Here is a 10762-nt window from a genome sequence, read left to right as displayed (position 1 = left end):
AGAGATCCAGCATGTTGGTTGTGGTTAACACAGTGACAACTAAACAGAGATCCAACATGTTGATTGTGGTTAACACAGTGACAACTAAACAGAGATCCAGCATGTTGGTTGTGGTTAACACAGTGACAACTAAACAGAGATCCAACATGTTGGTTGTGGTTAACACAGTAACAACTAAACAGAGATCCAGCATGTTGGTTGTGGTTAACACAGTGACAACTAAACAGAGATCCAGCATGTTGGTTGTGGTTAACACAGTGACAACTAAACAGAGATCCAACATGTTGGTTGTGGTTAACACAGTAATTCTTTAATGTCAATTGTTCTCATGTATTCATTATCTCTTTGAGAAATAAAATATTTACTAACAGACATAGAAACTGTCAGGTGATTTAATGCATCACATGAACATGTAGTTGTGACATTTCATCTCTATGTTAACTGTCAATAATAATAATAATAAAATGTGTCACTGTTTGTCTCACACACACACACACACACAGGGAGGGAATGTTGTCTTTGTTTAATATTGTTTTAGGACATCGAAAATGGACAAAAGGATTAGCCGATGGATTATGAAAACAACAAAAATAATGGGAGAAATGGGAGAAATGACTAGAGAGAGTGTTTTTTAACTCACTGACCATGACCCATGAGTTCTTCTTACCTTTGTTCAGTAGAAAAGTCTCCCTCTCTAAACGCTATAGGTTGCAGCATAGACCGGTCACTCTTCATGGACACACAGCTGGGTACAGGGGAGGCTGGTCTCTCCTGCTTGATTGGGCTTCAACACAACAGAGACAAACATCACATCTCTCATCTACTCTGAGCTCAGATGGGGAAACATAAGAAGAGGTTCATTCCAAAACGCTATATATCCATTTTCAGAAATGTTCTTTAATTAGCTTTTATTGTTTAAAGAAATTATGAAAGAGATTGGTGTGTTTTTTCACTATCTATGTCACGTCCTGACCAGCAGAGGGTGTTGTGTAGTTTTGGTTAGGACGTGGCAGAGTATGTCTGTGTATGTGTGTTCTGGGTGTTGTATTTCTATGTGGGTCTGTATGGCTCCCGATCAGGGACAGCTGGTGATCGTTGTTCCTGATTGGGAGTCATATAATTAGGAGTATGTTTGTCACTTGGGTTTGTGGGTGGTTGTGCTGACACTGCTAGTCTTTTGGGATGTACGTAGCATGTTATTAGTCATTCTGTTTATTGTTTTTTCCCCGTGGATACTTTGCTCTTATATATTAAAAAGATGAGTATCTACATTTCACTTACTGCAGTTTGGTCTCTTCAACATGGCTGTAATTATGACAGAACCACCCACCACAACAAGACCAAGCAGCGGAAAAGGGAGCAGGACGCTGAATATATGGACTATTCTGAGGAAATAGACTTCGACATGGACACTTGTGAGAAATGGACTTGGGAACAGATTCTGGCCGGAGAGGGCCCGTGGCGAAAGGCTGGTGAGGACCGGGAACGCTACCGGGGTACATGACTGGCGAGGAAGCCGGAGATGCACCCCCAATAATTTTTTTGGGGGGGGCACACGGGTAGTTTGGCTAGGCCTAGGAAGAGCCATAAGCCAGCTACCCGTGAGTACATGGAGGAGCGTATGGAGTGGAGGGCGCCGTGTTTCGCTGAGGTGCGCACTCTCTCGCCCATACGCACGCACAGTCCGGTGCGCGCCATTCCAGCCCCTCGCAGATGCCGTGCTAGAGTGGGCATCCAGCCTGGTAGGAGGATGCCTGCGCAGCGCGTCTGGTCGCCGGTACGCCTCCTAGGACCAGGCTACCCTACTCCCGCTCTATGCACGGCAACCATCAGGCCCCTGCACAGCCCAGTTCGCCCTGTACCAGCACCCCGCTCGTACAGGGCTGTTAGTTCCATCCAGCCAGGATGGGTTGTGCAGGTGGTGCGGTCACGGCCACCTGTGCGCCTCCATGGCCCAGTCTATCCGGTTCCTGCCTCTCGTGCTATCTCAGAAGTGAGTTCCTCCAGTCTGGCACGACCAGTACCAGCAACCCGGACCAAGCTTCCCATGAGTTGGCCTAGTCCTATTCAGCCTGTTCCCGCTCCTCGCACTAGCCCTAGGGTGCGTGTCTTCAGCCTGGTACCACCTCTACCAGCCCCACGCACCAGGCTTCCAGTGCGTCGGCCCAGCCTCAAGAGCCCGGCACCAGTGTGCAGTCCAGAGTATCCGGCACCAGTGTGCAGTCCAGAGTATCCGGCACCAGTGTGCAGTCCAGAGTATCCGGCACCAGTGTGCAGTCCAGAGTATCCGGCACCAGTGTGCAGTCCAGAGTATCCGGCACCAGTGTCTAGTCCGGAACCGAGGGAGACTGCCTGCGACCCGGAACCGAGGGAGACTGCCTGCGACCCGGAACCGAGGGAGTCTGCCTGCGACCCGGAACCGAGGGAGTCTGCCTGCGACCCGGAACCGAGGGAGTCTGCCTGCGACCCGGAACTGAAGGAGTCTACCTGCGACTCAGAACTGAATGTGACTAACTGTGTATTGAATGAGTCTGCCTACAGCGTGGAAATGAAGGAACCTGCCCACGATCCACAACGGATTGAGCCTGTCTACAACCCGGACCCCAATGAGTCTGCCTACAACCTGGAGGGCAGGAGGCCGGAACCAGAGCCACCTCCAGGATAGTTGGGGAGGGAGGGTGTAGCACAGTGCCGTTGTTGACGGCAGCCACCCTCCCTTCCCTCCCTTATTGTTTAGGGGGTATTTGTATTTGTTTTTCTTGTGGTTTTGGGGGATTTTGTGGTTTCTTTTTTTAGGTGCATTCGGGGTATGCACCTTTAGGGGGGGTACTGTCACGTCCTGACCAGCAGAGGGTGTTGTGTAGTTTTGGTCAGGACGTGGCAGAGTATGTCTGTATGTGTGTTCTGGGTGTTGTATTTCTATGTGGGTCTGTGTGGCTCCCGAACAGGGACAGCTGGTGATCATTGTTCCTGATTGGGAGTCATATAATTAGGAGTATGTTTGTCACTTGGGTTTGTGGGTGGTTGTGCTAACACCGCTAGTCTTTTGTTTGTATGTAGCCTGTTAGCCTGTAGTTAGTAGTTATTGTTTTTCCTGTGGATGCTTTGCTCGTATATATTAAAAAGATGAGTATCCACATTCCGTCTGCAGTTTGGTCCATTCAACACAGCAACAACCGTTACTAATATGCTGCTGTAAATAGGCATACTAGGTTATTGTACTTCATCAGCCAGTTAGCTTCAACAGGACACATGTCCTACCATCAGCCAGTAAGCTTCAACAGGACACATGTCCTACCATCAGCCAGTAAGCTTCAACAGGACACATGTCCTACCATCAGCCAGTAAGGTTCAACAGGACACATGTCCTACCATCAGCCAGTTAGCTTTAACAGGACACATGTCCTACCATCAGCCAGTTTACTTCAACAGGACACATGTCCTACCATCAGCCAGTAAGCTTCAACAGGACACATGTCCTACCATCAGCCAGTAAGCTTCAACAGGACACATGTCCTACCATCAGCCAGTTAGCTTCAACAGGAAACATGTCCTACCATCAGCCAGTTAGCTTCAACAGGACACATGTCCTACCATTTGAAATGATGGTGTGAGGAACACTTCCCTGCTGAAATATATGGGTTGGTCAACAGTACATTCCACTCTGTATCAGATTTTCATTGATACACCGTTAACTGATTTAAAGTTAAACATAAAAACGAGTGATAGGTTACTGTTAGATAGTGATAGGCTCCTGTTAGATAGTGATAGGCTCCTGTTAGATAGTGATAGGCTACTGCTAGATAGTGATAGGCTCCTGTTAGATAGTGATAGGCTACTGCTAGATAGTGATAGGCTCCTGTTAGATAGTGCTAGGCTACTGCTAGATAGTGATAGGCTCCTGTTAGATAGTGATAGGCTACTGCTAGATAGTGATAGGCTCCTGTTAGATAGTGATAGGCTACTGCTAGATAGTGATAGGCTCCTGTTAGATAGTGCTAGGCTACTGCTAGATAGTGATAGGCTCCTGTTAGATAGTGATAGGCTACTGCTAGATAGTGATAGGCTCCTGTTAGATAGTGATAGGCTACTGCTAGATAGTGATAGGCTCCTGTTAGATAGTGATAGGCTACTGCTAGATAGTGATAGGCTCCTGTTAGATAGTGATAGTCTTTTGGTACGTAGCCTGTTAGTCGTTTTTTTTTTTGTTGTTTATTGTTTTTTCCCGTGGATACTTTGCTCTTATATATTAAAAAGATGAGTATCTACATTTCACCTGCTGCAGTTTGGTCTCTTCAACACGGCTGTAATTATGACAATCTAATCATGGCATGGGGTTGTTCAATGACAGACATGTATTTGTTTAAAATCTATCACTTGATGGTTTCATTTCAGAGACAAATAATCATGTTTTTTTTCTAAATGCTACATACACAGTAATAATATATCTCTGCCTCACTGTCAGAGAAATCAGTAGTATTGCTAGGTTTTACAGTCAAATGTGACCGACCGTCTCAATTCGGTCGTATGTAGCAACATTTGAAATAGTGTTTTTTACATTAGATCATTTTACCTTTATTTAACTAGGCAAGTCAGTTACAATGATGGCCTAGGAACAGTGGGTTAACTGCCTTGTTCAGTGGCAGAAAGACAGATTTTTTTTTTTCCTTGTCAGCTCAGGGATTCAATCTACCAACCTTTCCTTTCGGTTACAAGTCCAGCGCTCTAACCTGCGGTAGCCTAGAAAAGTAGAGATTCTCAGCCCCGCCAAAAAGCTTGTGTCAGCACTATGCCTTCTTGTGGATGGAATGAACTACTTACTAGGGACATAAGGTAATGTTATGAAATTGGGCTCCATGTAATTAACTCGTTTTCATCAGAAAAAAAACATTGTTAAAAATGGAATATGTCCAGCCTACTTGAGGCGCCCTGAAAATAATATTCAAAAGTTTGGTCCTGGACACAGAGGGGTTAAACACTAAAGTTACTGTCCATCTAGTGAAGAGAGGAGAACCGGACAGAGGTAGCCAGCATCAGTCAACGAGAGAGGGAGGATAGGATAACTGGGATGCTGCTGGTAGAGTAGCTAGCTAGCTAGCTTACCGAGCTGTACCGACTAGCTAGGATAACTAGGATGCTGCTGGTAGAATAGCTAGCTAGCTTACCGAGCTGTACCGACTAGCTTGGATAACTAGGATGCTGCTGGTAGAGTAGCTAGCTAACTTACCTAGCTGTAAAGACTAGCTACGATAACTAGGATGCTGCTGGTAGAGTATCTAGCTAGCTTACCTAGCTGTACCGACTAGCTAGGATAACTAGGATGCTGCTGGTAGAGTAGCTAGCTAGCTTACCTAGCTGTACCGACTAGCTAGGATGCTGCTGGTAGAGTATCTAGCTAGCTTACCGAGCTGTACCGACTAGCTAGGATAACTAGGATGCTGCTGGTAGAGTAGCTAGCTAGCTTACCTAGCTGTACCGACTAGCTAGGATAACTAGGATGCTACTGGTAGAGTAGCTAGCTAGCTTACCTAGCTGTACCGACTAGCTAGGATAACTAGGATGCTGCTGGTAGAGTAGCTAGCTAGCTTACCTAGCTAGGATAACTAGGATGCTGCTGGTAGAGTAGCTAGCTAGCTTACCTAGCTGTACCGACTAGATAGGATAACTAGGATGCTGCTGGTAGAGTAGCTAGCTAGCTTACCTAGCTGTACCGACTAGCTAGGATATCTAGGATGCTGCTGGTCGAGTAGCTAGCTAGCTAGCTTACCTAGCTGTACCGACTAGCTAGGATAACTAGGATGCTGCTGGTAGAGTAGCTAGCTAGCTTACCTAGCTGTACCGACTAGCTAGGATAACTAGGATGCTGCTGGTAGAGTAGCTAGCTAGCTTACCTAACTGTACCAACAAGCTAGGATAACTAGGATCCTGCTGGTAGAGTAGCTAGCTAGCTTACCTAGCTGTACCGACTAGCTTGGCTAGCTAGCAGGACGTTCGTCTGTCCCTCATCTCGATGATGACGACGAATCCAGTGAACCACAAAATGAAACAAGGATAGAGAGTGAAAAGGATCTGGCTACACTCATACGGTCCCTGACCGTAAAGCAAAAAGGAAATTGAACAATAAAACTTCGGCGTTTCAACACTGTAACAAACTCTGTCGTTATTCCCCAAGATCACCTCAGCCCACTCTGCGCGTAACCGGTACAATATGCTTTGCGCCACACTGTACGTGGACGCGGACAGATCTGTTTCTGTACAGGGATGCGGGCAGTTTCAGAACGTGGACATGAGCAGTGCAACACAATCAACTAAACCCAATGTTTACAGTGGGTTAAATTAGTAATATTCATTTTTTATTATTATGTTAAACAAACATTCTACGTTTTTTTATAACAATATTTTCAGATCTAGGCCCATGTCCACAAAGCGTCTCAGAGTAGAAAATTGGTCGTATAAGTACTGAGAATAAAGACATTTTACACTTATGTTACACTTATGGGTATAAATTAAAGCTATGCATGAAGTCTCTAGTCCCACCTAGTCGGCAGATATTTAGAACACCTCGTGAGCTGTCCTAAGTAGTTAAGAGTTAACAGCAGGTGTCTTGATAATACAATAGAATAATGCAGCGAGTCAGTGGTTCCTGAGCCACATGTAATTGCTTTGCAGTAGTTAAAAATAATGTTTTATATCTCTATATGGTCAATCCATAAATAATATATGTCTTGTGCTTTTGGCAATGATTTATGTATAATACTTATGTATAACAAGTGATACCATGTATGTCTCCAAAGCGTTTTGTCTTCATTTTGGCAGATTAATTTATGCTAATTTCTCAAGATTAACTCAGGTTTTCGTCCAGCGGCTAAGGAGTTGGAGCTGTGGCAGGAGTTGGACCTGTGGTCCAAAGGTGGCTGGTTTATATCCCGGGCCGGGCGCTGGAAAAAACGTGAGGAATTGATCTGACCCCTGGAGGTCTGCTGGGTTCACATCCTCAAAACGTTCACCTTTCGTTGATCAGAACTCTAGAGGTTCTTCTTCACTGAACCTAAATATATATAACTTTTAGTAATTCCATATATTAAGGAAGTGATAGAAGCCTTTTTGGTTCAATAAGGAACCTTCTTTTCTAAGAGTGTAAAATTAACACGTTTATCTTTTGATTATTTAATTATCTACATCATGTTATTTCAAGTTATCCCTTTGGAGCGCAACATCACATTGTTAAAAAAAATTATCCTAAATTTGGCATGGCTATAAATTGGGCAATTGAAGACATCTAGGGCGTAATCTGTGTTCGATGAAAATGAACATTGTATGCAACGTTGCAGGCAACATTATTGGCAAGGGACTTGATGCCTACTATGCCAAAGCTATTTAGAGTTGTTAAACGGGTGTGAAGAGTGTGTTGATATAACGGGAATATTGTCAAAATTCTTCTTGTAACAACGATCAGAATTGGTAAAGAAAATATGCATTCCATTATATTAGGCAATAATTAAGAGTAGGCAAAGTGGTCGTGTCATGTGAAAATTCTATCAAATGTGTTACATTGCAACGAGTACAGTCAGGGTGCCGTGGAGCCCCTGCAGTACCTCCACAGACCCCGGATTGAGAACCCCTGCAGTACCTCCACAGACCCCGGATTGAGAACCCCTGATTTAGCAGATGCTCTTATCCAGAGAGATTTACAGTAACTGCATTCATCTTAAGATAGCTATTTATTTTGGAAATAAAGTTAATAAATTCTTCATAAAATTGTCATCTTACCTCTTAGCTTTGGTGTCATGTCCCCCAGAGAGATGCATTTTAGAGGCAGGGCCCCCCTCCTCTCTCTCCCCAGAGAGACTCATTTTAGAGCACTGACCCCTAAACAGAGATCCAACATGTTGATTGTGGTCAACACAGGGACAACTAAACAGAGATCCAGCATGTTGGTTGTGGTTAACACAGTGACAACTAAACAGAGATCCAACATGTTGGTTGTGGTTAACACAGTGACAACTAAACAGAGATCCAACATGTTGATTGTGGTCAACACAGGGACAACTAAACAGAGATCCAGCATGTTGGTTGTGGTTAACACAGTGACAACTAAACAGAGATCCAACATGTTGGTTGTGGTTAACACAGTGACAACTAAACAGAGATCCAGCATGTTGGTTGTGGTCAACACAGTGACAACTAAACAGAGATCCAGCATGTTGGTTGTGGTCAACACAGTGACTAATTCTTGAATGTCAATTGTTCTCATTCATTCATTATCTCTTTGAGAAATATATTTTTAACAACTTTCTCTTTTACTTCTCTACATTCATGAAGAAAAAGATGTACTATTTACTCCATACATTTTCCCTGACACCCAAAAGTACTCGTTACATGTTGAATGCTTAGCAGGACAGAAAACGGTCCAATTTGAACACTTATCAAGAGAACATCCCTACTGCCTCTGATCTGGAGGACTAACTAAACAGAGAACATCCCTGGTCATCCCTACTGCCTCTGATCTGGAGGACTAACTAAACAGAGAACATCCCTGGTCATCCCTACTGCGGACTCACTAAACAGAGAACATCCCTGGTCATCCCTACTGCCTCTGATCTGGAGGACTCACTAAACAGAGAACATCCCTGGTCATCCCTACTGTCTCTGATCTGGAGGACTCACTAAACAGAGAACATCCCTGGTCATCCCTACTGCCTCTGATCTGAAGGACTCACTAAACAGAGAACATCCCTGGTCATCCCTGCCTCTGATCTGGAGGACTCACTAAACACAAATGCTTCATTTTTAAATGATGTCTGAGTGTTGGAGTGTGACCCTGGCTATCCGTAAATTAAAATAACAAGAAAATTGTGCCGTCTGGTTTGCTTAATAAAAGGAATTTTAAATTATCACTACTTTACTTTTACTTTTGATGCTTAAGTATATTTTAGCAATTACATTTACTTTTGATACTTAATTATATTTGAAACCAAATACTTTGACTTTTACTGAAGAAGTATTTTACTGGGTGACTTTCACTTTTAATTGAGTCATTTTCTATTAAGGTGTCTTTACTTTTACTCCAGTATGAGAATTGAGTACTTTTTCCACCACTGTTCTAACGTTCTAGAGACATATGAGCCACAGTTTCAACAGACATTTTGTAACTGCGTGGGCTACAAAGTTACTTTCAGTTTCATATAAGGAAATAAAACAACGGTCACAGGGTGAATTTGTTTTGCATTGCCCGGCTCCCCGGGTGCGCAGAGTTTACGCATTTTAGACCATTCCATTGGTCCTTAAAATAAAACTCCACTCACCTGTAGCACCGGGCCATGCAAAACTAACTTCCCACTGTCGCAGGGCACTGAGACACAGAGTTCTAAACCCAGATGCGTTTCTTCAAGACATCTCTCTTACATTATTTTAGCTAAACATATAATTTACTGGAAACCAAGTTTAGCTGTGTTTTTTCCTCCAGAATGTGAGTTACTGTAGGACTATAATAATTGTTAACAGGCCTACAAACCCAAAAGGTTTTAATTATTTGAGAATGTTAATTTGTATGCCTCAAATATTAAACTGTCATAAAATATTTAATGATTAGTTGAATCAGGTGTGTAAGTGCTGGTAAGAACAAAAGGATTGAGAAACCCTGAGATAAACATTAAACCATATAATGTAAAAGCTCCTCCGCCATCTTTACCAGACGTTTTACTGATAACATGTAGACCTACTGATTAGTTTCCACTTTGAAAACTGCTGTCTATCAGCAACTCAGCTCAAGTAGCAGTTCTACTAACTAGTAATATCTCATTCCTAGTATTCATTCTCTTACTCTGTCCATTAGAATAGATTATTGTTCAGAAATACTTACTTTATTTTTCAATAATCTCCATGTAGTGTTTTCTGCTCTGTCGTCTCAAAATGGATCCTGAACAAAAGAACAACTTTACTTTCGGTTTCAATCAGCCGTCTCCCCACCCTGAAAATAAAGTGTTTTATTGGTATCATCCACTAGATGGCAGTAAACACCTGCTGTAACTACACTTTACAACTATGTGTTCGGTTTCATACAGGCAGTGTCCCAGAGTTAGATTGCTGATCTAGGATCAGGTCCCCCTCTCTCCATGTAATCTGATTCATTATGATTTAGCATCAGTTCCCTCCTCTCCATGTAATCTGATTCATTATGATCTAGGATCAGGTCCCCCCTCTCCATGTAATCTGATTCATTATGATCTAGGATCAGGTCCCCCCTCTCCATGTAATCTGATTCATTATGATCTAGGATCAGGTCCTCCTCTCCATGTAATCTGATTCATTTTGATCTAGGATCAGGTCCCCCCTCTCCATGTAATCTGATTCATTATGATATAGGATCAGGTCCCTCCTCTCCATGTAATCTGATTCATTATGATCTAAGATCAGGTCCCCCTCTCCATGTAATCTGATTCATTATGATATAGGATCAGGTCCCCCCTCTCCATGTAATCTGATTCATTATGATATAGGATCAGGTCCCCCCTCTCCATGTAATCTGATTCATTATGATATAGGATCAGGTCCCCCCTCTCCATGTAATCTGATTCATTATGATCTAGGATTGGGTCCCCCCTCTCCATGTAATCTGATTCATTATGATCTAGGATCAGGTCCCCCCCTCTCCATGTAATCTGATTCATTATGATCTAGGATCAGGTCCCCCCCTCTCCATGTAATCTGATTCATTATGATCTAGGATCAGGTCCTTCCTCTTCTTGAGAGAACTAATCCA

At 43.3% G+C, this 10762-nt stretch overlaps 1 long non-coding RNA gene across 1 annotated transcript; it reads right to left on the bottom strand.

The window, feature by feature from the left end:
* Positions 1 to 506: 506 nt before the first annotated feature.
* LOC145866047 (uncharacterized) lies at positions 507 to 10076 on the bottom strand. The gene is made up of 3 exons (XR_014383131.1): positions 9863 to 10076; positions 7771 to 7869; positions 507 to 784 (listed from the first exon to the last, which is right to left on the bottom strand). It is a non-coding gene; the product is annotated as an uncharacterized LOC145866047 (long non-coding RNA).
* Positions 10077 to 10762: the final 686 nt, after the last annotated feature.

This window comes from Salmo salar, unplaced genomic scaffold (genome assembly GCF_965601325.2).
Source record: "Salmo salar unplaced genomic scaffold, fSalSal1 ptg000117l, whole genome shotgun sequence".
Taxonomy (NCBI): Eukaryota; Metazoa; Chordata; class Actinopteri; order Salmoniformes; family Salmonidae; genus Salmo; species Salmo salar.
This window is presented reverse-complemented; position numbering and strand designations above follow the sequence as displayed.